At 54.6% G+C, this 13,602-nt stretch overlaps 1 protein-coding gene across 3 annotated transcripts in view; it reads left to right on the forward strand.

Annotated features, from left to right (window-relative positions):
• NKD2 (NKD inhibitor of WNT signaling pathway 2) overlaps positions 1–13,602 on the forward strand; it is a 28,850-nt gene that overhangs the window by 951 nt on the left and 14,297 nt on the right. The window lies entirely within an intron of this gene.

The following is a 13,602-nucleotide window of genomic DNA, read 5'->3' on the forward strand; positions in this document are numbered from 1 at the left end:
CCCAGGCTGGAGGCTTGGGGGAGAGGGCACGATTTGCTTTAGGATCGATCGCTTGCACAGCAAAGAGGGCCAGAATTAGAGGCCTCCCATTTGCAGGGTGGTGACCACTGGCCTACAGGGAGGCTCATGGGAAAACCAGGCTCCCTATGGACTAGAGAGGGGCAGGGGCACCCAGACTGCAGGTGCTCCAGAGGCTGCAAGGGTCCTGCTCAGGTGGATTTGGAAGGTGTTGCATCCAGAAGCAGAGAACTGCCAGCCAGAGGGTTGTTGGGGAGCACCAGAGGGAGGGGTCTTGGGTAAACCAGACCTGCACACGTTTGCCAAGCAGGAGAAAGTGAACATTAGATGGGCGTTAGTGTGAACTGGACCCGTGTAGATGGCCACAGCAGATGGCTGAGACGCTACTCCCCCACTGCTTGCCCCCAACACCCTGTTCCACGGTTCCGGGGAAGTCCTCTCTGTTTTTGGAATGACATTCTTCCTGCCAGTTGATAAGTGAAAAGTTCTGAGTGTATTTGAAAACACTGCAGCTTACCCTAGGAAGGGCCCAGGTTCACCCTGAAATCAAACCAGTACTGGAGTTAGAGTTCCTGCTTTCTGGAAAGGGAGGTTTAACCCCACACCTGTGAAGGCAGGAAATACATTTTAAGGAATTTTCTGGGTGCGTCATGATCACGTTGGATGGTAATATTAGATAAACCTGTGCTTCTCGTTACCAAAGGTTAAGGGCAGGTACCCAGGGAGCAGCCCAGGCCTGCCTCCTCCCTCCAAGGGAGGTGGGGGTGTTGATAACTGGATGGTGCCTCTTAGCTTGGTTCTCCTGTATGTGGCATATAAATGGGGCAGGCAGGAAGCTGTGTGGGCATTAGCTTCATGGTCAAGGGTTCAGGCTGGGCCAGGTTCCACCAGCTGTACTGCCTGGGGCCTCTTCCCTGGGGCATGGGCATGCTGGACCTGGCAGTGTTCACTCAGTCCTTAGGACTCTCTGGGCGCTTGCTCTCATTTGTTCAGAAGGCAGCGGCAATAAAGAGGGCATTTCCAGCGGCACCAAGCAGTGCTTCTTCTGGGCTGAGGGGCTCCCTGGGAATACGTTCTGGAAAATGAAAACACGCTGGTGTCGCTGTGAGATTGCCAGAGCTGGGGTTGGAACTGGCTGATGCACTCCACACTCCTAGGACATTTTTTGAAAGAATGGCATGGGAGTTGGCTTGGGTTGTTCCCTTTTCATTTTGCCCTCTGCTATGGTCTGGATGTTTGTGTTCCCCCCCAAATTCGTGTGTTGAAATCTAACCCGCAAGGTGATGGTGTTAGGAGGTGAAGCAATAAGGAGGTGAGTAGGTCACCAGGGTGGAGCCCCAGAGAGCTCCCTGTCAAGGCTGCCATATGAGGACACAGCAGGAAGGTGCTGTCCAGGAATCAGAAAAGGGCTCTCAGCGCATGCTGCATCTGCAGGCACTCTGATCTTGGACATCCAGCCTCCAGAACTGTGAGAAATAAATTTCTGCTGTTTATAAGCCACCCAGTCTGCAGTATTTGTTGAAGCAGCCTGAATGGATTAAGACGTGCTTATTTCATGAAAGAAAGCTCCTTTTAACACCAAGATGTAGAAAGAGCAAAATTTCAGAATAGAAGATGGTCCTTTAAATTAAATACATTTTAGCTTTTCAACACTGGTTCTACTTCTTCCATATCTTCCTCCTTTGGCCTCGGTGCTGCAAACCCCCAGCCAAGCACCGGCATGAAGTTTAGACCTCCTGGGCCAGGCACACCCTGCCACAGATGCACAGGTGTCCTCTCCCCCGCCATGTTGCTGTTCCCCTGCTTGGCAGGCAAAATGGGCACACATGGGCGTGGCTCCCATCCAGGTTCAATGCGAACCGTGCCTAACGACCCGTGCTCCTAGTTCTGCCCCAGGAAGTTGCTCAATCAGGGACGTTTGGGTGTCAAGTCCTACAAATCTCCTGTTAACAGCCCAGTGTCCTGTGCCCTTCCCTTTACGTGGTGCCCAGAACTCCACCTTTCATCTCTGCCCTCCCGGATGATACCCCCAAGGAAAGCCAGCCTGGATCAAGCAGCGCAGCCAGTGAGTGTGACAGCTCCTCCCTTCCCTGAAGTTCACCCTGCATGTCCATGCAGGTCAACCCCAGTGCACCATGTTGCCCAAGAACTGTGGTCAATGACCACATGGTAATAAAGCACATCTAACTATCACCTGCCCTCCCCCACCTCCCAAAATAAAGGAAATGAAGTTTGTTTTGCCCATTAATTTTTAGTGAGCTATGTTGGCTCCTGGTATCTACTTAGTGCACATCTAAAAGGTTCTTATAAATATTAGCATTTTCCAGGCAGGTGCGTCCCTGCTTCACAGTGTAAAATGGGGTTCCTTGTTGATTCTGAGAAGAGCTGCAGACTGCTCGTGGCAGGAGCCGCATCAGTTCATTGCTCAGTACCCCTGAAGGGCCAGGGCTGTGCCAGGGTGGTGTGGGATGTTGGCAAGTATAGCACAGGGAATCTAAGAAGTGGAGTAACTGAGGTCATACATGTGTTAAAATTATGAGCAGTGACAGGCAGTAGCACCAGCAGTGCTGGGCAGTGCTATTTCTGAAGGTGGAGCCAGCCACAGAGCGGCAGGGGTCACTGTTCCAGGTGGGGCCGGCCACGGAACAGAGGAATCTGTGAGGCTCTGCAGAGGCATGGCTGTCCCTAAGCTGGAACATGCCCTTCCCTGCCCACCGTCGCTCACCATCTGTCTGCCTCTCTGCGATTTCTCCAACAGAAAAGTTCAGAAGATAAGAATCACTGCTAACAATTGAAATTTTGTTGTGGATAAAACACCGATTTCTGTTAAGTAAGCCTGAAAAAGGAATGTTTTGGCAACTTTGGAGGTAGCGATTTAACTGAGACTTGAGACAGAAGTGCATGAGTCCAGGAGGCCACTAGGGCCTTGGCCTACTGAATGGTGGGACATCCAGCTGTCTTTGCTTCTCAGCTCCCAAGGCTTTGTGACAGGCAGCTGGGAAGGGCTCTGCTCATACTGTCTTGGGTGGGTCTCAGCTCTAAGGATCTACACACCAGTTCCACACATGTGCACGTGGCAGCTTTGTGTGCGCCGACATTTTGCATGTATTCCCGATGGAGGCAGCCTTGCAGGGACTCGAGATGATGAGCCCTGAAACCCCAGAGACTCACCTCTGGACAAGACTCTGGCTTCCAGCAAACTCTATCTGCCCTGCATGTGGTCTTGTCCACAGGTGGCCTCTCACTGCTTTTGGAATCTGGGGATCGGACCCCCCTTGCCCTGGCAGCAGGCTTTCGTCCCACAGTGGTGCGGCAGGGCTGCTCCGTCCTGCTCACCTGGCAGCCCGGGAGCCAGCACTCACCTGCCCACCATACCGCCAGGGCACAGGGCGGCAGCAGGATTTACAGATCTTAGTTAAGAGTGGTTGAGATGTTAACTCTGTGGCTTCTTGTTGAAATCCCTGGGAAATTACCTTGGCTTTGTGCGAAGCCTGGACACCACTGCACCTGCAATCGACACAGTGAACTGTGGTGTAGGTAGGGGAGTAGACCACGGGTTTGCAGGACACACCCAAGAGGGATGAGGAGGTATGGATGCCACGGCTCCCCCTTGGCTATCTGGCCACAGGCCTCATGAAAGGAGACTTTCGGTGAGACAGGTGCAGGTCCTCCGGCCACAGTGCAACTCGTCAGGATGACCTTCAGTCTTCTGTGACCTGTGTGCTCTGGGACACTGACCTCATGGAGTGCCAGCCTTTGCGGGGTGTCTGGGCATCAGGGCTGAGAGCTCGTCACTTCTTTTGGCATCCATGGTGGGAACCTGCAACACCAGCAGCCCTGTCTCTGCCCTCACATGTGGCCCTGCTGTGCACAGATATGCACAGAAGCCTGAAGGCTCATGTGGATATGGGGATGCTGACAACAGTCCTGGGGGTCCAGGCCTCACCAAGCACCAGGGGCCTCTTCCCAAGGTCAGTTGCATCAGTCTCTCACCCCCACCCATGCTTCTAAAATTGCAAATGGCTCTCCTGGACCCCACTCTACCTAAGGATGAGCCAAGTGGTCCCAACTAATTCACACCTGAGGAGCCACTAGGCCACTCTGTGAGAAATGCCTCCTGGAAAGGGGTGATGGGACTGACCTAAGGACCCTCTGAGGGAGCTTGCTGCTCTGGGTGTGTTTCCGGGGCACACAGCTGAAGTTGGCATCCTTTCCTCACCTGGAAACGTGGACAGGTGCTGTCTGCAGGCAGGACTCTGATAGAGGGGAGGATCCACCGTACTTACCTGGCTGTCCCCCGTGTTGGTGGGGCTGCATGAGGTGCTGGGGCCATCTGTGGGCATGCAGCCAACAGCATCAGACACTCGGGAGGGGATGAGGGCAGTATGGATGGCTGGATGCTGTACACCTGCACCCGCCCCAACCAGGCGCCCATGGAGGGGCTGCTGTGGGTGGTAGTTCAGCCACCCAGGGGCAGCGTGCGTGCCCACCTCTCATTAGCTCAAGCACAGGCACCCTCATGGTGTGTGTCAAGCACTCTGATGTCCATGAGGTGAGGCTAAGCTGGGACCCCAGCCTTGGGGCTGGGCCAGCAGATCTATGATGGCCACGGTGGGGCCAGAGGCCAGCTGCAGAGCCTCTCCCCCGTGCCAGGACAGTGGTCAGCAAAGGCACTTCTGAGATGCTGGTTTTGAGAGAAGCTCCCAGAAAGCTGTTGGAGACACAGCATGTGCTACTGGCTTGCCCAAGGGACACGGCACCTAGACATGCGAAGATGTGTTCTCACGGGCCAGTGGCTTCAGAGGACGTTGACCCTCCATATTCATAGGGACACCGGGGCCCCACATGCAGACAAGGCCAGGGCTTAGATGGAGAGTTCGGGAATTACGAGGAGCATCACTGCAGTTTGGAGTCGGGGGACTTCGCGGACAGAGTGAAGGAACTCTGACTGCATAGGAACGTGGACTGCAGGAGAGCTCTGTGGCAGCTTCCTCAGGCACAAACAGCCCATGTGGCTGCTGAATGAGTTCAGATTTCAGCTGCCCAAAAGGGAAAGAACAGACCCAAGGTCACACTGCCCTCATCAGGGAGGTGATGATTAGCCACCACAGGGAAACACCATGCTGCATCCAAGTCAGTCCTATCACTTATTTCTCCTACATTTTTACTACGGCTAAGTCTTTTGAATAACTTTGAGGGTGTTTGCTGCTGAAGAGCTTACACCTTATCTTTTCCTTAAAAATCCATGCTACTTTTCAGTCTTCAAAAATCAGTGCCCAGCCCTAGCAGCATTCTGGCCAAACGGCTGACTTTCAAAGGGGGTGAGAGCGCAGATCAAGACGTGTGAACTCCTGAGCCGGGGTGGAGGGCTGCTGCTGGTGCAGGGAAGCCACAGAGCCATGGGGGTGACTGGACAGCAGCACCTGGCCTGGACCCTGGCCCAGAAATCAGTGTGAGCTGGACAGAGCCCTGGTGAGGAGGGAGCCTGGTCCTTCTGACTCTAGCACTGCGGGGTCTGAGGTGAGCTCAGGGTAACGAACACAGGCTATCAGTGATGGCTCTGTCCTGGGCACCATGACCCCACTGTGCACACAGGACACTGAGCCTCACGAATCATCTTCCTAAGCACCGTGACCCTGCCGTGCTGGCAAGGAACAGACTAATCTCTCGTTTATCTGAGCAGCAAAGTAACCGATGAACTCAGTATTTTAGAATCATCTTTCTTTTTTTAAAAACAATTTTGTTGTTATTCTATTACAGTTGTCCCAATTTTCCCCCTTTGCCCTTCTCCACCCAGCCCACCCCTGGCTCCCACAGACAATCCCCACACAATGTCCATGGGTCATTCATACATGTTCTTCGTCTAGTCCTTTCACCTTCTTTCCACCATTCCCCCTCCTCCCTCCCCTCTGGCTGCTGTCAGTCTGTCCCGTGTTTCCTTGCCTCTGATTCTATTTTGCTCATTAATTTTGTTCATTAGATTCCTCTTATAGGTGACATCATATGGTATCTGTCTTTCACCGCCTGGCTTATTTCACTTAGCATAATGCTCTCCAGTTCCATCCATGCTGTTGCAAAGGGTAGGAGCTCCTTTCTTTCTGCTGTGTAGTGTTCCATCATGTGAATGTACCACAGTTTTTGATCCACTCATTTACCGATGGGCACTTAGGCTGTTTCCAGCACTTGGCTATTGTAAATAACGCAGCTATGAACACTGGGGTGTATAGGTTCTTCTGAATTGGTGTTTCGGGATTCTTAGAATCACCTTTCTTTTAAACAGTTCCTAGTCCTCCTTCATCCAGTGTCACCTGGGGGAACCATTACTTGTCCCGACCTGGCTGGAACGGGGCAGCACATCCCTGGCTGTGCCCAGCCACGGACCTTCCCTGGGTGTGGGAATTGGATGGCACTGCCCTACCACGCTTCATCCTGTCTCTGTAGGCTGGGGTCAGGGGTTTTCCTCAGGGGTGAGAGGTCAAGGCCCATGTCCCCTGTCCTCCACCCGCAGCTGTATGGCCAAAGGGCACCAACCTGGCTGTCCCACCAGGTTGTCGAACATAACAACTGGGAACCCCATGCCATGGTCATTTTAAATGCAGCGGGCTTGCCCACCCACGATTTCCCTTTTGTGATTGTTGTTAGTGAGAGGTGGCCTGTGTGGCCACTCAGCCACCCACACGCAGCCCCAGGCCTGGTGCTGCTGCTCACCTTTGTGTCTCGAGGTCACAGCTTGTCGTCCATGGCTCACAGGCTGTGTGCTTCTGCTGGGAGTCCTGTGAGGGAAGTTGAAGTGACAGGTGTGAAGAGTCTGGAATAGGAACTGGCTCTGGCACTGCTGGGCGGGGGGGTTCTGCATCCTCCGCCACAGGTGGGCTGTGAGGGTGGCTATTGCACAGCAGCCCACGTGTGGTCAACAATCACCAATGTCAGGCTCTATTCCCAGCCTTCTTGAGCTCTGGCACCAAGTGCTTCTGGGCTAGAGGGCATGAGGCTATGGATTTGCACCAGGATTGGTGAGCTGTACCCGTGGGGTCATCCTGCTTACTTAGGAGTGTCGTGCTGTGTGGGCAGGTGCACCGAGCAGGTGTGGGGGACATGGGGTCACGCGGCCCTGACTCTCCTCTTCCCTGGAAAGAAAGCCTGTGCCACCATCTTTGAGCTAGCAGAGGCTCGGTTTATGGAGGCAGCCGTTCAGGCCTGACCTCGGCAGTTCATCTCCTGCAGTGAGTTGTCCAGTAGGCGGGATATGAGGAAAGCCACTGGCTGAGTCACTGTGATGTCATCGCCCCCAGTATTCTTGCACATGTGAAGTGGAAGCTCTCCCTGGTAGGCACCTGCTTCACAAAGTGTCTGGATTTGGAAGGAAAGGCTGGTGTTGTCCCCAGAAGTTCTCAGGGTAGCCTCTGAGGCCCGAGGCAGCCTGTAGGCAGGCCCAGCTGGGACAGGCCCCAGGCCCCTGCAGAGCTGCTTTCTGGGGAACTGCAGGCAAAGGGCTGTTCAGGTGCAGCCTGCCATACCCCTGCCTGAGGCTCCTCTCCTGGGCCATGCGAGTCCCCCATCACAGCCTCACTGGGTTGTCCTGGCCACCTGGCCTGTACCCACTGCAGTTTCGTCCCCTGTACCTGTGAGGAGAGCTGAGAGGTAGGACAGGCAAAACTCCCTTTGTGCTGTTGGGTTAATGCTGAGCTTCCAGGAGAGCAGAGAGAAGTGTACAGGCAGGGTCTGCTCCCTGCCTCACGTGGGGACATCCTCCTGGCCCCTGATATTCCACCCAGCAGGGTGCTTTTTTGATGATTCCACATGTGTGGAGTGAGGAGCTGACAGAGTCACAGCAGAAAACCCACCTGGTGTGAGAAGTAGAGAAGGTACCCCCCTCCCCACCCTGTGTGGGAGAGGGTGGGCCTTGGTGGCCTTGGTAGGGGTTTCCTGGGGCAGCTGTAACCAGCACCACAAATGGGGGTGGGGGGCAGCTTCATCGGCAGGAATGCGTTGTCTCTCTGTCCTGGAGGCCGGAAGCCTGAGATCAAGGTGGTTTCCCCTGAGGCCTCTCTCCTGGGACTGAAGACCGTCCCCTATCCATGTCCTCACGTGGTCATCCCTCTGTGTGTCTTCCTTTCCGTGTGATGTTATTTTTGTCAGGACACAGGTCATATTGGATGAGGCACCATCCTAATGTTACCAATAACGTCTGCAATGACCCTAACCCCAAATAAGGTCAGGTGCACAGGCTCTGGGGGCAGGACTTCAACATATGAATGTGGGGTACAGTGCAGCCCGTAACGGGCCACGTGTTTTCCTCAGCAACCCTCTCCCCGCACCCTCCTCTTCTCTCTGTCTCTGCCGGCTGCTGGCCTGTCCACGATAAGAGGGAGGAAGCAGTCCGTCCCAGCCGGAGGACGCAGCCCACTCTCAGCCTCGGCCCCCAGGCACCTTCTCCTATTGTTTCACTTTCTAGACTGAGTCTTTTTTGCTGTACGAGGATTCTGCATTGCCATCCTCAGCACCCTCCAGGGCCCCCTCACGTCTCCTGAGCACTCCAGCTACATAGGGCTGGAAATGCTGTTTGTCCATCCTGAGTTGGTCTCTCCGCATTGCTCACCCCATTGTAAGAGGGTTTCTGTTTTCCTTGGCTCTGCTCTCCCCTGACCTGGGACCTCTCATTTGGGAGAGCAGATCCAAGATGTGTCTGGGCCTCAGGTGGTGGAGGCTCCCATGGCCTCCTCCTCCAACCTGTCTCAGACCGGTGTCCACTAGCGCCGGAGCTCCCCATGTCCCAGCCAGGTGGCTGCCCGCACCCTGGCTTTGGGAAGGTCTTGGGGCATCACTGCTCCTCCATGAGCACCCCTGCCTCCACCCATAGGTCCCCCCGGAAGGGTTCCAGGGGAGGTGGTGCTGAGGAGGGGAATTGGGAGCTGCATTCTCTGTTTCCTGTTTCCAGAGCCAATTCCTGTAACTCCTTCGGGTTGTTTTGGTTGGAAGAAGGAAGGGTGGATATTTTTCTGTGGTTTAACTATCCCCACTTTAGCTCTTGTAAGAAGTGTTCCGCTGTTCTCATCTGGAGAAGAAAACGCCTTGAAATGCTCCGCCCTCTTTGAGCACTCATTTCCTTTCCTGCCCGACAGACACAAAGAACCTCTGCGAGGGCCGAGGGCCAGGCTGGTCTGCCTGCTGGACATGGCTCACCGTGAGGCAGAGGCCGAGCTTGCACCTTCCCCACTCTCTTCTCAGGAGTTGGGCATTGTGCTCCTCTCCCCTCCTCCTCCCCCTCACCTCCTCCTCCCCCTCACCTCCTCCTTCCTGTCCTCCTGCTCCTCCTTCTTCTCTCCCCCTCCTCTTTTCTTCCTGTCCAGAAGCCCAGCAGACCCGGACCATCTGGGGTGTGTTGCCATCCTCTTGGTCTGCACTGCATGGACATCTGCTCCCCGAGGAGGACAAGCATTCCCAGCCCTTAGGGTTACTGATGTCCACACGTGTGTCCTAAACCCCAGAGGGCCGTAGGATCCCCGAATGCTCAGGAGAATTTGGGGGCAGACTCCACACAAGATCCCACCAGACTGGGTAATTCTTTCTGAAGGAAACCACACACGTGGTCTTGTTAGGTGCTCAGCAGCGACACCTGATGGTAGGTCATTCAGGAATCATTGGGCTTTTATAGCCCACCAGTGTAAGCACGTGCTGGGAGGACCTTAGGGTTAAATATTATAAACAATGAAAATGCAGCCTGAACCTACCTATGTTGGTGTCCTGGGGCTGCTGTGACAAAGTTTCACAAACTGGGTGGCCTAAACCAACAGACCTTTATTCTCTCACAGCTCTAGAAGCCAGAAGTCTGAGATCAAGCTGTCGTGTGCTCTCTGCAGACTCTCGCGGAGGGTCCTTTCTTGTCTCTTCCAGCTCCTGGGAGCTCCAGGTGCCCCTGAGCTTCTGGCCGAATGGCTCCAGTTTCTGCCTCCATTTTCACATGGCCTCTTGCCTGTGTGGTTCAGTGTTTTCTCCTCTTACAGGAATACTAGTCGTTGGATCGGGGCTGACCCTAAATCCAGCGTGACCTCCTCTTAACTAATCACGTCTGCAAATACTGTCAAATACAGTCACGCTATGCGGTTCTGGGCAGATGTGGATTTGGGGGGGTGCTGTTTAGCCCAGGACGTTGCCCACGAAAACATAATGTCAGAATCCTGCTGTCTTCTACTTTGTTTGGCAAAGCTCTTCTGTCCACATGGGTGTGGTCTTCACATTAGTGTTTCGGGCTTAAATCCTTATTTTGAGGTCACCCCTGCAGTGTCCTCGTTGAGCAATAGTTAACGCTGCTCCATTTTCACATTTGTTGATTTAAGACTGTATCCAGATCTGAGCTCTGTGCTCAGGAGAACTGAAGTCGCTAAGCCATGACTGCAGACAAACCTCTGGTGTAGTGACGAGTTCTGTTTTAGCCACAGTGAACTCCAGGGCCATTCTCTGCGTTTGGTCCCCATCACCATTTGGCCCCCATCTGGATCAGCTCTAGGATTCTTTGGTAGCCCAGCCTGGAAGGGAGGGCACCTGGCAGGGTGGGCCCCTCACAGCGGACCAGCTCAGCTCCACATCTGGACCTTTTAGAAGCAGGATTGTGGATGTGGTTGTCTCTACATTTGGAACAACTTTCAACTAGCTTAGGGCCAATGTAAGCAGGTAGAATGATCGACCTTGAGAAGAAGCCCCTCAGCGATCCACTTTAGACCGAGGCAGCCCCCTTGACTAGGCAGATGCTGACACAGGCTACACGTCCGTGCATGCACAGTAGTGCCCCAAATGTTAAGGAGACTTACCGTCTTGCACTTTTCCTCTTCATAGTGCAGTTGAGGTCGGAGGAAGCTGCTTGCACCCTGTCGGACCCGACGTAACTGGCCAGCTCCTCCATCTCAGCAAAGTGGCCCTTCGTCCTCTGTCTGTCTCACCCAGGTTCCATTCCTCAGGGAACCTGTCAACTTGGCCTCTCAGAATTACTTCTCCCCTCCATCTCTGCAAGCCAAGTGGGTGTTTCGAGCATAAGGCCAGACAATGCCAGCACCTCCTCGGAGTGAAAGCCCAGGAGGCTGACACCCCTCACCCTGTGTCTTACCCCTGCACCTCCCCAGAGAGTGCCCACTCTGCTCTGGCCTCTTTGCTGGCCCTGCCCCAGCGCCTTTGCACATGCTGCCCCTCTGCAGGGAGGCCCACCCCTCACAGCTTGGCTCACTGCCTCCTGCCTTCAGGTGTCTGCTCACATGTCCCTCCCCAGAAGCCCTTTAGGACCACTGCCTGGCACGCTCCACACTCCCCTCTCATTTGTCTTCATAGTGCTGGGCTGGTGTCCATAGACTTGGTGATCACCTGTTCCCCAGAGAGGCTGCGGGGCCTTCACAGGCTCAGGTCTGCCTAATTTGTCCAACTGGACAGCAGGCAAAGCTGCCACAATGCCTGGCACTTGGGATCATTCTCCTTAAATAGGAGGGATACCCATTTAATTTCCACACAAGGTGAGAACAATCCCACCCACAAACTGGCTGTCTCACCAACCATGTAACAGTCAACCATTTGGGTGGAGTTCATCATGCAGTCCTGGAAACGCAGCGTTGGCTTTGGTCAGGGCTGCCTCTCTGGGGACCGCCAGCCTTGCTAGGCTGCCTGCTTCTCTGGGCTGACCACCTCTGTGGGCTGAGGGCCTTGCTGGGCTGCCTCTCCTTAGAGAGGCCTGAGTGTAATGGAGCCCAGACCTTGCAGGGATACCATCCGCCTCCCGGCAAACTACGTTACTGCTGGCCTGGGAGCTCCGCGCCCATTTCATGTTGATGGGTACGTGGCAGGCACCGCTGGCAGCCTTTTTCATGCCAGAATGAAACAAATTTGGTCTGTTCGATCCTGTCCGCTGTGCCAGCTGGAATTTGCTCATGATGACGGCCAGCCTTCGGCAGCTGGAGGGGAGGGACTTCCTTTTGTCCTGCAATGTCTCCCAAGGAAATTCAGAGGCACAGAAAACACCCCCACAAAAAAATGGCATATTTTAATACAAAAATTCAAACTGGAAATAACCCTTTCTCATAAGGGTTTTCTCATAACCCTTGCAGTGCCTTGGTGGGTTTGGTTTTGGAGCGCTGCTACGGCAGAGCACTCAGTAGGCTGGGGCCGAGTGGCTCCTTCCGGCGGGAGGCCCCTCCTGCCTGCCCGGCAGTGCTCACCAGCATGGGCTGCCGGCCTTGGTTCGGGGCAGTCAGTCTGCAGTGGGGGGACCTCCCCAGGCTTCGTCCTCCCTGGAACCTTGTGTATCTCAGGTCTTAAGTGGACAGCCCTCTGGGACATAGCCTCTTGCATAAGCTCAGGGGCAGGTGAGGCCCAGGTACAGTCTGTCTTCTGAAAACAAAACAAAAATAACAAAAAAAGTAAAACCAAAAAACCTACCTAATCCTAGTGCTCAAGGAGGGTTTCCCTAGAGGTGGTACACTAATCCTGGTGGCCTTTGGCACATCTTTCCCTCTTGCCCGAGGACCTGGATGGTCCAACCTGCCGTGGTCAGCCGGCCTCTCAGCATCTTCCCACCAACCCCCCACCCCCTGAAGCTCTGTTCATACCTGGTGTACCTGAGGTGACATCCACAGGTCTCCTCTCATTAATTCAGGAGTGTGATGCATTCACAGCACTCAGCATAATCACTGGTTACCCTTCATAACAGTCATTTCCCCTTTCACAGAGAGGAAACCAAGGCACCGCAGGGTTAGGCTGTTTGTCCAAAGGCACACTGCACGGAGGCGTGCAGCCAGCAACCCAGCCCAGGCAGCCCCCCAGGGCCTGCGCTCTGACCAGCAGGCTTCCCTGCCCGCTCCAGGCACTGTGCGTGCTGCTCACAGACTGGGGGAGCCAGACAGCGGGTGACAGAACAGGTGCCCCCTGGTGCCTGGAAAACTAAAGCAAGGGAGCATGAGAAGCCAGGTGGGGGCAGAGGCTGTACGGCTGTGGGGCTGTGGCGTGGATGGAAGGTCTGACGGAAATTGGGGTAACCGTCCTGCCTCTCCACGCTTGAGGAGTGGATAGGACAGGGTGGGGCGGGGTGCCACCTGGGCTTTGCCACGTTCGCCACTGAGGCTGTGTGTGCAGGGGCCTGTGGTGAAAACGGGGGGTAGAGAGAATAACCAGGCCCACCTCCCAGAAGCAGCTACACTGAATGCGCTAAATGTCAGCGGGCGTGCCTCCCGGACTTCCCTGCAGCTCTAGGGGACCGGATACTTTGTCTGTGACAAGTCACTCCTGTTGGGAGAGGGGCCAGGTGGCCCTTGGGCCCCACACCCACCAAGTCGGCATTTTGGGGGTTCCCAGACCCCATCTTCCCAGCTTCAGAAAAGTAGGCTGGAGCCAAAAAAGGGGTCAACTTGCCTTTTCTGTCTTTCCATTGATTTGTTTAAAGTGGCTTAGGTTTTCTTTAAAACAAAACTGTTTTTAGCCCTCAGGAAATGCGGTGTGTATGGCTGTCCCATGAGGCTTCCCTAGAGGCCTGAGATGTATTTTAAGCAGAGGCCAGCTCTGCTTTCTTCAGGAGCTCGGGGAGTGGTTGGGGTGACGAATCAACCATAT

This window comes from Desmodus rotundus, chromosome 1 (genome assembly GCF_022682495.2).
Source record: "Desmodus rotundus isolate HL8 chromosome 1, HLdesRot8A.1, whole genome shotgun sequence".
NCBI lineage: Eukaryota > Metazoa > Chordata > Mammalia > Chiroptera > Phyllostomidae > Desmodus > Desmodus rotundus.